At 33.4% G+C, this 11,358-nt stretch overlaps 1 pseudogene; it reads left to right on the forward strand.

Moving 5' to 3' along the window:
- Positions 1–205: 205 nt before the first annotated feature.
- On the forward strand, positions 206–335 carry LOC125924184 (uncharacterized; annotated as a pseudogene).
- The last annotated feature ends 11,023 nt before the right edge of the window (positions 336–11,358 follow it).

Below are 11,358 nucleotides of genomic sequence, written 5' to 3' on the forward strand. Positions count from 1 at the left end.
GTGGAAATCTTCTGATACTGGTGTCCTGGGGCCACACTAAAAATCTTCTGCTGTAAGGGTTTGGGAGAAATTCAAGAGTATTGTAAGAAACTCACTAGCTGATTCTAATTTTCAGGCAGATTTGAGAACTGTGGGGAAAGAATAACACCATTTAAGGAACATCATTAAGGAGTCTTTCTGCCTCAATTAATAGCAAAGTCATAATATCACTTCTCGGCCGTTTGGCTAAGATCAAGTATAGTATCTGTTCCTATCAGTTTAACAGCAAAGTCATATTTATAATAGTTTAAGCCAAAACCTTGGAGGTTTTCTTGACTTTTCACATGCTACCTTTAGTCTGTCAAAAATCTATAGGCAGGGACTTCCATTTTCAGCCAAGGTGGATTATCAGGAATCAGTAGATAAGGTTTACCCTCATGCACATGACTTATGAAAACTAAACAACTACACACACACAGACACACACACACACACAAAACACAAAACGCTGCATATGCAGTTTTCTTTTTTCTTTGAAGAAAATTGCATTTCGTTTTATTTTATTTTTTTAATATGAAATTTATTGTCAAATTGGTTTCGCTACAACACCCAGACAGTTTTCAAGACACTAGACATCAAGAAAGTAAGGGCAGTAATCCCTGAGAAATGGAAGACAAATGAGGGGAAATCTATAATTGTTTTGACTTCACTTGTGGGAGTTTCGAGGCCCAAGCTCATGGAATCGAACCTTCTTTTTTAAAGTTATTGAGTTAAAATTGACATATATTAATTTCACGTGTATAACAAATAATTTCATATGTACAGGTATTGCCAAATAAGTCTAGTTAATATCCATCATCGCACCTAATGGCAATTTTTTTCTTGTGACGACAGAACTTCTAAATTCTACTGTCTTAGCAAATATGCAATACAGTAGTATTAACTATAGTCCTCATGCTGTATGTACATCCCATGACTTATTTGTTTCATAACTAGAAGCCAGTAACTCTTGACTGCTATTTCACCCACTCCTACTCCCTGGCTCTGGCAACCACCAACCTGTTTTCTTTATCTATGAGTTTGGCTTTGTTTGTTTTTGGATTCCACATATAAGTGAGATCATACAGAACTTTCCTTTCTCTGACTCATTCAAAATCTGGTACTGAATTTTCTAAAATTCAGTCTCTATCTTCTCAATTCCCTTTTACTCATCAACATTTTGCAAAGCAGATTCTGGTTCTATTTCAATAAATCACAACTCACTTTGATGTGACTAAATCCATTGGGACTTTTTCCTTCTTGTACTTGGCTCTGGAAACTTTGCACACTTTTGAATGTATCTCTTTCTCTTTCTCTAAACGGTCTTCCTTTGGCTTTATTCACATCAAACACTCCTACTTTGTCTTTATCCTTATGAATTCCTCTCTTTGAAAGCTTGTTTTCTTCTTTAGTGTAGTTAAAATCTGTATTCTGCCATCATTCAAATTAATTAGTGGTCCTAGCTTTTATCAGTTACTTTAGTTCCACCCATACAGAGATGAATGTCTGATACATGTCTCCAGCCTTGTACTCTTTTTTTCTTATTCTCTATTTCCTTTTGATATTTTAAACTTAACCAAAAAATGCTTATAACTGATAATAAGACTATCATTTCCAAACTGGTCTTATGACATTTCCATACTTGTCATGAATGTGAACCAATATGCATCCACTTAAGAAAAAAATAACATAGAAATTATGCTTGGTGCCTCCTTCTTCTTCATACACTAAGTCAAATACGCGATGATTTTACCTCCTAATTTCACAAATTGAACTCGATTTCCATGACGAGCAGCACCTTACTTTCAGCCATTAACGTGTTTTCTTTTGAATACCATAGTAGACTTTCAGCTGGCCTCCCTTGCTCAAATCCATATTCTATATGGATTTATTTTTCCTCTAAACAATAATAATCTGATTATGCCACTCCCTGATTAAAATTTCACAGTCACTCTCATTGCTTGCTCTAAGGCTATAAACAAAAGTTTTGTTGTAATTAAGAAAGCTCCCCCCCATTCTTGCTTCTGCTAATCCCTCCAAAGTTATTTGCATTAAATGCCTACTCACTATCTTCTAAGTTCTAAGCCTACAATGCTGGTCCCTCTATACTTTGCCCAGGAAACTCATACATATCCTCTTTATTTGATCAAAATATCTCTTACTCCATGAAACTGTCTTTCATCTCTCTTCCCAGGTGGCAGCTGCCCATTAGGTGTCCCAGAGTTCAGTATACCTCTTTCTCGTGGTATTTCACATGTATATTTTACATTTGCTTGCATACTATTTCAGCTTCTATATATCTTTTAAGTTTGATGTTTGTTTCTTCCCATCGACTTTAGGTTCTGTGAGGGTGAGGTCACAATATGTTTCTGCATCTCTATGACTCCTATTGTGTTTGACATAGAGTAGGCACTCAGTAATTTTTTGGCAAACATGTAAACATATTGATTGAGAAAATAGATGGACACTTGAATTACACATTTTTTAAGGTTCGTATAATCTCTGCTCTTTTAAGGGCTAAAAATGTTCTTTTTGAGCAAGTACACTAAAGTCTACATATCTAGGGGTAAATGAAGGCTTGTGCTTTCCGGAAGTTCTGGAAAACAAAACTTGTATGAGCTCTTTTTCTTTGTTCTGGGCATGCTCTTATTAGGTCAGCATCATAAAGCCCTTGAACCATTAAGCAGTAGATTCTGAATTCATGGTGGGAAGTTGTACATCAGCCCATGTTCCTAGTTTGCCTTCCTCTCATAAAGCGATAAAAAGGTGTTAAGGGTGTTGGCTGAGATATCCATGAGTATGGAGGCTGTGGGAATTAAAGTAGTAAAGGTGGCAGAGAGACTTCCTCCAGAATTATCAGCAAGGAACTTTTAGCTGGTTTCTTATATTCACCACTCACGTTCAACACTTAACAACCTGTTGATGATACTTAGGCACTCTAACAACCAGTGGATCAAAGACTGGCATGACAATAACAGAAGGTAAGTCGGAATTGATAGAAGACATGATTAGATAATGGTTTATAGAAAGACAGACAATACAACAGAAAAGTCAAAAAAGCAGTAAGGGAATAAAGTTAATTGTAACATCAAAAAGGGGTTTGTAGTTTGCAGCAAAACAAACATAACACACACACACACACCAAGAACCTTATTTTATACTTGAACAACTCAATAAATAAATTGAAGGAGGGCATGACACTGAGGACACCCAAATTAGTGACCTGGAAGATCAATAGCATAATTTTTTAAAATGTTTATTTTTGAGAAAGAGATGGGGTGGGAAGTGAGGGGCAGACAGAGAGGGAGAGAGAGAATCCTAAGCCGGCTCCACTCTGTCAGCACAGAGCCTGACAGGGACTCGATCTCACAGACTCGTGAGATCATGACCTGAATCTAAAGGAGTTGGATGCTTAATCAACTAAGCCACCCAGACACCCTAGAATAAAAAAAAAAAAAAAATTAAAGTACAAAACAAGAATTGACCAAACGGATCATGAAATGTCATAATGAAAGAAAATATAAGTGACATGGTGACATGCTTGGTAGATTCAGAAAATATGAAGATTTCACATGTGAAGATTGTACTTCTAAGAGGAGAAAAACAATTGTACGGAGAACTAATAAATAGATTAAGAATCATTGAATAGTCTATGCCTCGGCAACCTTGAATGTGTAAATTGAAAGCTTTCAAGTAGTTCTATGTAAGTCTAGCAATAAAAGACACCCATCTGAATGGGTTAATATTCAAAATGGGTAACAACTGCTGTACATAGGCTCCACCCAACAAGAATGTATGCGAGCCAAAATAGTCAAATGGCTTTACTGGTTTGCATGAGCAGTATTTAGCCTGGAATTAAAATCATTTTATTCAAATATTCTCTCTCTCAATAATTTGGACACAAAGAGTTACTTATATTGGACATCCCATTTATAACAAAAGCAGAAGAAGCACTTCGAGACAACTGAGAGAAAAGGGTCACAAGTACCAAAATGTTGACCTAGTCAAGGTACTATTCATCTGTCAGAGAAAAAGTGTTTTAACAGTTTTAAAGGTTTTATTATTGCAGGTAAGATACTTTGAGATCTTTAATATTCTCACTTGTTAAATAAAAAATGCAAGTAGTATGTTTGATACGTAACATGTTATGAGATTATTGGCTATAGAAGACATTTTGAGTAATTCCATTTGGGTTAGTGCCCTGGAAAACTATATTTAGGTAAATGCTAAATTAAATTTGTGGTTTTTAGTAAAGGAAAATTAGAATGTGGTCATTAGAGTTTCTGGGTACATAAGATTAATTTCTGAGGAAAAGGTCCTGCTTTTATCTTTGTTTATACTGGGTAGACCAGAGCATCTTAAAATTTCCTTTATAATATAAATTAATCTTGGAGGCTTCAGGTTTCTGACCTTAATCTATAATAGAAAAAAGTTTCCCCAAATTAATGTATTAAACTGTTAATAATTTTTTTTGATATTAAGTTAATTTTAAGACATTATTATATAAACTTTTGTTTATTGGTTTGTTTTTTATCCTGATAGCGAATAGATCAGTCAGCATTTTTTCTTAAATAGGTGAATGAGTCAATGAACCAATAAGGTAGTTTTTGAGATGAATAATCAAATTATAAAGTATAAATTTTATAAATATGCTAATTATTCAAACTACCTCTGATTTATTGACTCGAAAATTCTCTTCAGTAGTATGGGAAGATGAAAACCAGAGAACCAAATGTAGTTTGTAGTCAACACTTTTCTTATTAGTTACTACATATTATCCTTTGATTTAACTTTTCAGTGTTTGGCAACATGCCAATATTATGAGTTTCACTTCCTTTTTAACAGAGGTGACCTATCATGTACACTAAATTGAAACTCCAATTTAGAAGTGAGGAATATAAATGAATCTGTCATATTGCTTTCCCAGATAGTAGCAGAGACATCTTGCTTTTGGAGGAATCAATAATTGGAAAACTAATCTTTATTTTTTATTTATTTATTTTTTCAATATATGAAGTTTATTGTCAAATTGGTTTCCATACAACACCCAGTGCTCATCCCAAAAGGTGCCCTCCTCAATACCCATCACCCACCCTCCCCTCCCTCCCACCCCCCATCAACCCTCGGTTTGTTCTCAGTTTTTAACAATCTTTAAATAATAGTGTCCAAAATGATGGGAGAAGAGCCACTGTAGTCAAATCTGGTTGTTGGGTTTTGCTGTTTGGAGCTGTGATCCTGATAGAAACAACATGGTTTTTGACATTACCTTAGAACTGGCCATTGTTCCTGGAACATTAGTCTTTGTTTCCCAGGACTTTGTTTACCACTTATTATTCTTTAATATACAAGCTTGTTTTCTACTTACGCTAGCAATAATAGTGTCTGTTATTTGTAACTAAACAAAATTCCAAACAGGCTGCAGATCTCTAGTCCTGAGCCAGGCATCTCTTGGTTTTCATGCTTGTTCATCCAACGTTGTGGGTGGAATCTCTTGGCACTAAACAAGGGGCATTTTCTTCCTTTGACACACGTTTGTGGATGGATACCCAGTTTTGCTGTTGACTGAGTGAACTTGACCAAAGTCCTTAATTTTTCTGTACTTGCTTTTCACCATGCGACCTTAAAATAAGGACAAAATATATGCTTGCCGCTTAAAGTGTGGCAGGGGCTCCTAAAATAAGCAACTTCCTAAAATAAAAAAATAAGTTAAAAATGTGGTGAATTTCTCTTTAGAAAAAGCAAACTGGTAACCATGGGGGAAGATAATTAGAACGACAAAACAAATGGGATAATAGATAACATGCATGGCCGTTTACAAATATAAAATAAGTTCATTAGAACAACATTGAATGAGAATATAAAAAGCAAATGTATAGGCAAAAATCAAATGATCAACAAATATGTGAAACTTGATGTTTTTGCTGAAAATTTAAAATCAATGCAAAACCATTTTATACCCACCTCCTTGACAAAAATGTAGAAGTGAAGTATTAGCAAATGATTGTGAGGCTGTGGGAAAACAATCTTCATAATACACAGGGAGAAAGTTAGTGAAATTATAGATAGTTATACTTGATGATCCAGCAATCCATACTTGGATATTCATTCTAGAAAAACTTTGGGTTTCGTACCTAAGGGGACATAGTACAGGGGTTTTTACTATAGCAATGCTTGAATACTAGAGAGTGAACACAATGTAATACCTATTAGACAATCTATCAACAAGATGTAAATGATATCATGGATGCTACTATAGAATAAAACCCAAAAGAGTAGTCAAAAGAGAAACTTTAAAGTATGTGCAGTAACATGGATAAAACTTAAAAAAAAAAAAAAACTTAGAAAAAAAGTGAAGAGAATAATGTCTAGAACAATAGTATTTCCTTAATGTAATACACATATTTTATTTTTCAAATTTGCCTATACATTCAAGGACATTTATTGATATACAATTAGAGACTATCAGGAAGAGAAAGAGTAAAAATAATGATTATGGGATAAAAAACTGGAATAAGACAAAGGGAAGGAAAGGGTAAGGAAGAAAGGAAGGGGAAAAAAGGAAAGAGAAAGAAGAAAACCCTTGCGCATACTTTAAAAATAAATTCACTCTGCAGCCAAGGGTTAAAAAATGAGTTAACTGCTGTATCTAATCACTGATATCCTAGGCACCAAGTATTTAAGTCAGATACTACTTTTTTCTTTTTTCTTTTAGCTGATATGTTTTCTTAGATTGGAATACTCTATCTATATCTATATATTTTATGGAAGAAACATTTCCAATAATATTTTCACAAAATTCTCTGTGCTGTTTTAGAAAATTAGGGCAGGTAATTCCCAGGCCTGCTGTGGCTAAAAAGACCAATATAATAAATTTTAAAACATATTTATTAGACTTGTTTCTGGAAACTGTTGATTTCCAGTAATTAGACACACCCTACTGGTTTTAAGCAATATTCAACATCAGTATTTTTTTTTCTAAAATTTGGCTCTCTTCAAACTGACCAAATTTTCTCACTTTAACAAAATTACATCTGAAACAAATAGAAGCGTTGAAGTTTTAAAGTATTCTATTTCTAAACCAACATAGGTGAGCACACACTCAATTAGATTAAGGATAAACTGCTGATTTTGTGGAGGGAAAATGCCTCTTGCCAGTAATTGTCAAATCATGATTCATGCACTCCTATCGACCTCCGTCTGCAATAAATATGTACGCATTGATAATAGCAGATTCGATCAGTCTTTTCTTTATATTAATCTCTTTTTTTTTTTTTAATTTTTTTTTTCAACGTTTTTTTATTTATTTTTGGGACAGAGAGAGACAGAGCATGAACGGGGGAGGGGCAGAGAGAGAGGGAGACACAGAATCGGAAACAGGCTCCAGGCTCCGAGCCATCAGCCCGGAGCCTGACGCAGGGCTCGAACTCACGGACCGCGAGATCGTGACCTGGCTGAAGTCGGACGCTTAACAGACTGCGCCACCCAGGCGCCCCTATATTAATCTCTTAATTAAAAGTACTAGTAACACTAACTAGTTGCAGTAATTCTTGTGATGTTGATATTAAAAGAAAAAATTAAGACTAATAAATTCCTTGCTTTTGATTTTATCTGGTTATAGGTCCTCTTCCCTGGCCACTGGCATCCACCTGCTAATGTTGCTGCCAGAGTTAAATAAATTTCAGGATCCTCAGGAGCATGCTTTACTTTTGATTATTCTTTTACCCTGAAAAGCTGACTTTAAAGAATTTAAATGACAATGTGACCTATCCAGCCCATGGATATATCCCATGGTGATAACAAGGAGAAAATTGTTTTTCTTACAACAGTCTCTTTTTCAAAGGCAAACTTGAGCTTTGATCTTTTTAGGTCCTGTTGCTGTTCATATTCAGGGACACAATGCCATAGATCTGCAATGTTATAACTCAGAAATTTCTCGGTGGTAGGAGTAAAAATCCATAGCTAGCCAATTATATTGCATTTTTTTTTTTACATATGGAAGACATACAACCGTCCTTTTTTGAGCACTCTCAATTTATATCATATACAATGTACTATTGCAGTATGGAACATAGACAGCTTAAATTTAATTTGACTTAAGAGAATTGCATTGCATACTCATTAAGTCATCCTGCAGGTCTTTGAAGAAGTACTATATTCTGAAGTGCCATAGCTAGTGGGCCAATTTTAATTTTAACCAAGCATGACATGAAATAAACATGCAAATGGCAAACAAAGAGCTGTTAATTTGTGTGAGAAGTTAAAATTAAGAAAACAAAAGGATAAAAGCAGTTAGTTTGTGCTACTACAACACAGAATCCACAATTCACATCCTGGGGGAGTGACAAACCAGTCATTTAATGCTATGTCAACACATGTATCTTGTCTTTCATTAGTAAACTCTCCTGCTGGTTCGTACACTGTCAGAAGTAGACCTCCTACTGACTTTCATAGAGGTGTGGAAACTGGGATGGTTTAATAATTCTGTTTTGTTTAACTTTCTTCCTTATCCTATTTAAGGCCAGGTTTTTCCTTTACTTTTAGAACAAGTACATATTAGCTTCATTTATGAAGTAAATGTTAAAAACGTTTATGATTCAAATGACCTACTTCCCTCTTAATTCTTTAGAGCACTTTGAATATCCTAGCCAATTGAGGGTTACATCTGCCTGTAAATTACCCATGCTTTCTCTCTGCACACAGTCTGCCCACATCATCTGTGAATAAATAACCATAAAAAATAAATGGAGAGGAAAGACGACAGCATCCATCTCCCTTTCCTCCTGAAAAGTGTTCTATTGAGATGTTGGTTAATGACCTAAGCAGTATTATAGATCCAAAGTATTTTTCACCCCACCAGCCCACTCCTGCCCCACAAACCTGTTCAATTTAACTCTTATTTGTTTTTAGATAATGTTGCTCATAGGCAGTGTTTAAGCAAACAAATTTATTTTATTTTATTTTAATTTTTTAATGTTTATTTAGTTTTGAGAGAGACAGAGACAGAATGCAAGTGGGTTAGGGGCAGAGAGAGAGAGACACAGAATCTGAAGAAGGCTCCAAGCTCCAAGATGTCAACTCAGAGCCTGACGTGGGGCTTGAACTCACGAACTGTGAGATCATGACCTGAGCCAAAGTCAGACACTCAACTGACTGAGCCACCCAGGCGCCTCATAAGCAAACAAATATTTAAATAATTTCATCTGAAATTCATGCAAAACAACCATTAAAGATTAGGAAATACACAGATAACTCAATATGGAATTTTTATCTATAATTTCTACAAACATTTCCAAAAAAACAGTTAAGAGTCAAAGAAAACCTGTCCCAGTTTTACATTTTAACTAACAAAGTCATATTTATTTTAGGAATTGCTATTTGTAAAATTAATTCTTGGGATTAATTTGTAATAATATAAATCATCTTGACTTTTATTTTATACTATGCTGTAGAATACTTAAAACATATATGTTGCTGTAAGGCTGTTTCAAATTGTAAATAATGGTGAGCATGAGTTAAACATTTAAGTGTCTACTTCAAATATTATTCCCATTTAAATTGCTAATCCCTCTTTTTTTTTTTTTAAATAATCCCTCTTCTAATGAAACTATTTTTAAATTACTCTGTTGTCTTCTTGGAACTACCTTAAAACTCCAATTCTTTTTTAAAAAAGGATTTAGGTATTTTTGTTTGTTAGTTTTAGAAACAAGCAAGTTTAAAAGTTGTATAGATCACTAAAAAGCTTTTGGGTGAAATCAAGGACTTCATTTTATGTAATTTTATGTGTTCAATTATGTACGTTAGAGTCAGAATGTAAGTAAATTCTAAAAAGAATATAAAAATGTTTACAGAATTGACTGCACTGTTGAAATACGTATGTAACCATCTACCATAACTGATTCGAAGTGCAATAGATATTTTAGAACATAAAATTATATACATTTGTTTAAAAATAATCTTACATATGTTTGGTATATTTCATATCACATTTTACTAAAGGAGTTTTAAAATATTTCATGTTTTACAGAAAGTGAACTTTGTACTTTTGAAGAGTACAAGCAACCACCCTACTCCAAATTAAAAAAAATACAAATAGGTTTTAATTGAATATTAAATTACTAGAAGTAAAATGTTAATAAATTCTTGGCTTTAAAGTATTGGAATTTTTTTTAAATATGATTTTAAAGGACTATGATTTTAAGAGACACGTGACTGGCTCAGTCCAGTGGAGGATGGGACTCTTGATCTTAAGGTTGTAAGTTTCAGCCCCGTGTTACACTGGGTGTAGAGATTAACTTCAAAATACAATCCTTAAAAAAACAAAACAAAACAAAAAAAACCACTATGATTTTAAAATATTAAACATTTTATAAAATTATTTTCTTCTAAGACCTATTTTTATTTTTTTACTTTGAGCCAAATTTTCATAATAGGAAACTAAAGTTTTTATAAAAGTGCCTTACTTGATAAAAATGTGTAAAGTTATTAGAAGAGAAAGCAAAATTATTTAAAGTATTACAATTTAAAAGGGGCTGTAATTTCAGTTAACTGGAGGGAAAACACTTTTTGATACTCACTGAATTACAAAGTTTTAAATGGAGAAACATTTTACTTAAAATAATTAAACATTTGCTTAATAATATTTGTACCATTAGCTTGTTCAGAAAACTTATGCTTAGTTCAAAACTATTACTAATTCTGATTTATTAGAAATCCATTATAAGATTTACATGATAGAAAGTAGTCTGGATCTCTAAACAATTTTTTTTTTTTTTAATATCAAAAAAACAGGAGAAAAAAGTTTCCACAGTTCTGGAAAACCCACAATTAGAAAAGACTGAAAAACATTCCTTTCAAAAGAAATATCCAAAGCTACTAAGATTTTGTATAGTTTCTCATATGTTGGAAATCTCTTATGGTGCTGTGTTTATGACTAATTGCCTTAAGGTGAAAAAAAATGACTATCTTGAGCTATTGTTTCAGAAATGTATTTCACATGCCATTTTTAGACCTAATATTTAATAGACATGAGAATAATAATTTCTAAAGTGTCACTGGATCTTGTCAATAGTTCTTTAACACTGAATCCATAAAGAAAAATATATTTTAATAATTAAAAAATGACAGCCTTTCTTCACATTCTCATTTTACAGAGTTTAAGCCCACTGTTTGGGTTATTGTTTGTTTAGTTTAGTTTTCTGCCTGTTTTAGCATGGGGAGTTTGTGGTTTTATCTTTTCCTTCTGTCTATCTCTGATTCTTTAAATTGTTTTTAAATTTCCCAAGAGAAACATATTGCATAAGATTATGATGATAAAGTTTTAAGGTAATTATGTTTCTTCAG

This window comes from Panthera uncia, chromosome B1 (assembly GCF_023721935.1).
Source record: "Panthera uncia isolate 11264 chromosome B1, Puncia_PCG_1.0, whole genome shotgun sequence".
Lineage (NCBI taxonomy): Eukaryota > Metazoa > Chordata > Mammalia > Carnivora > Felidae > Panthera > Panthera uncia.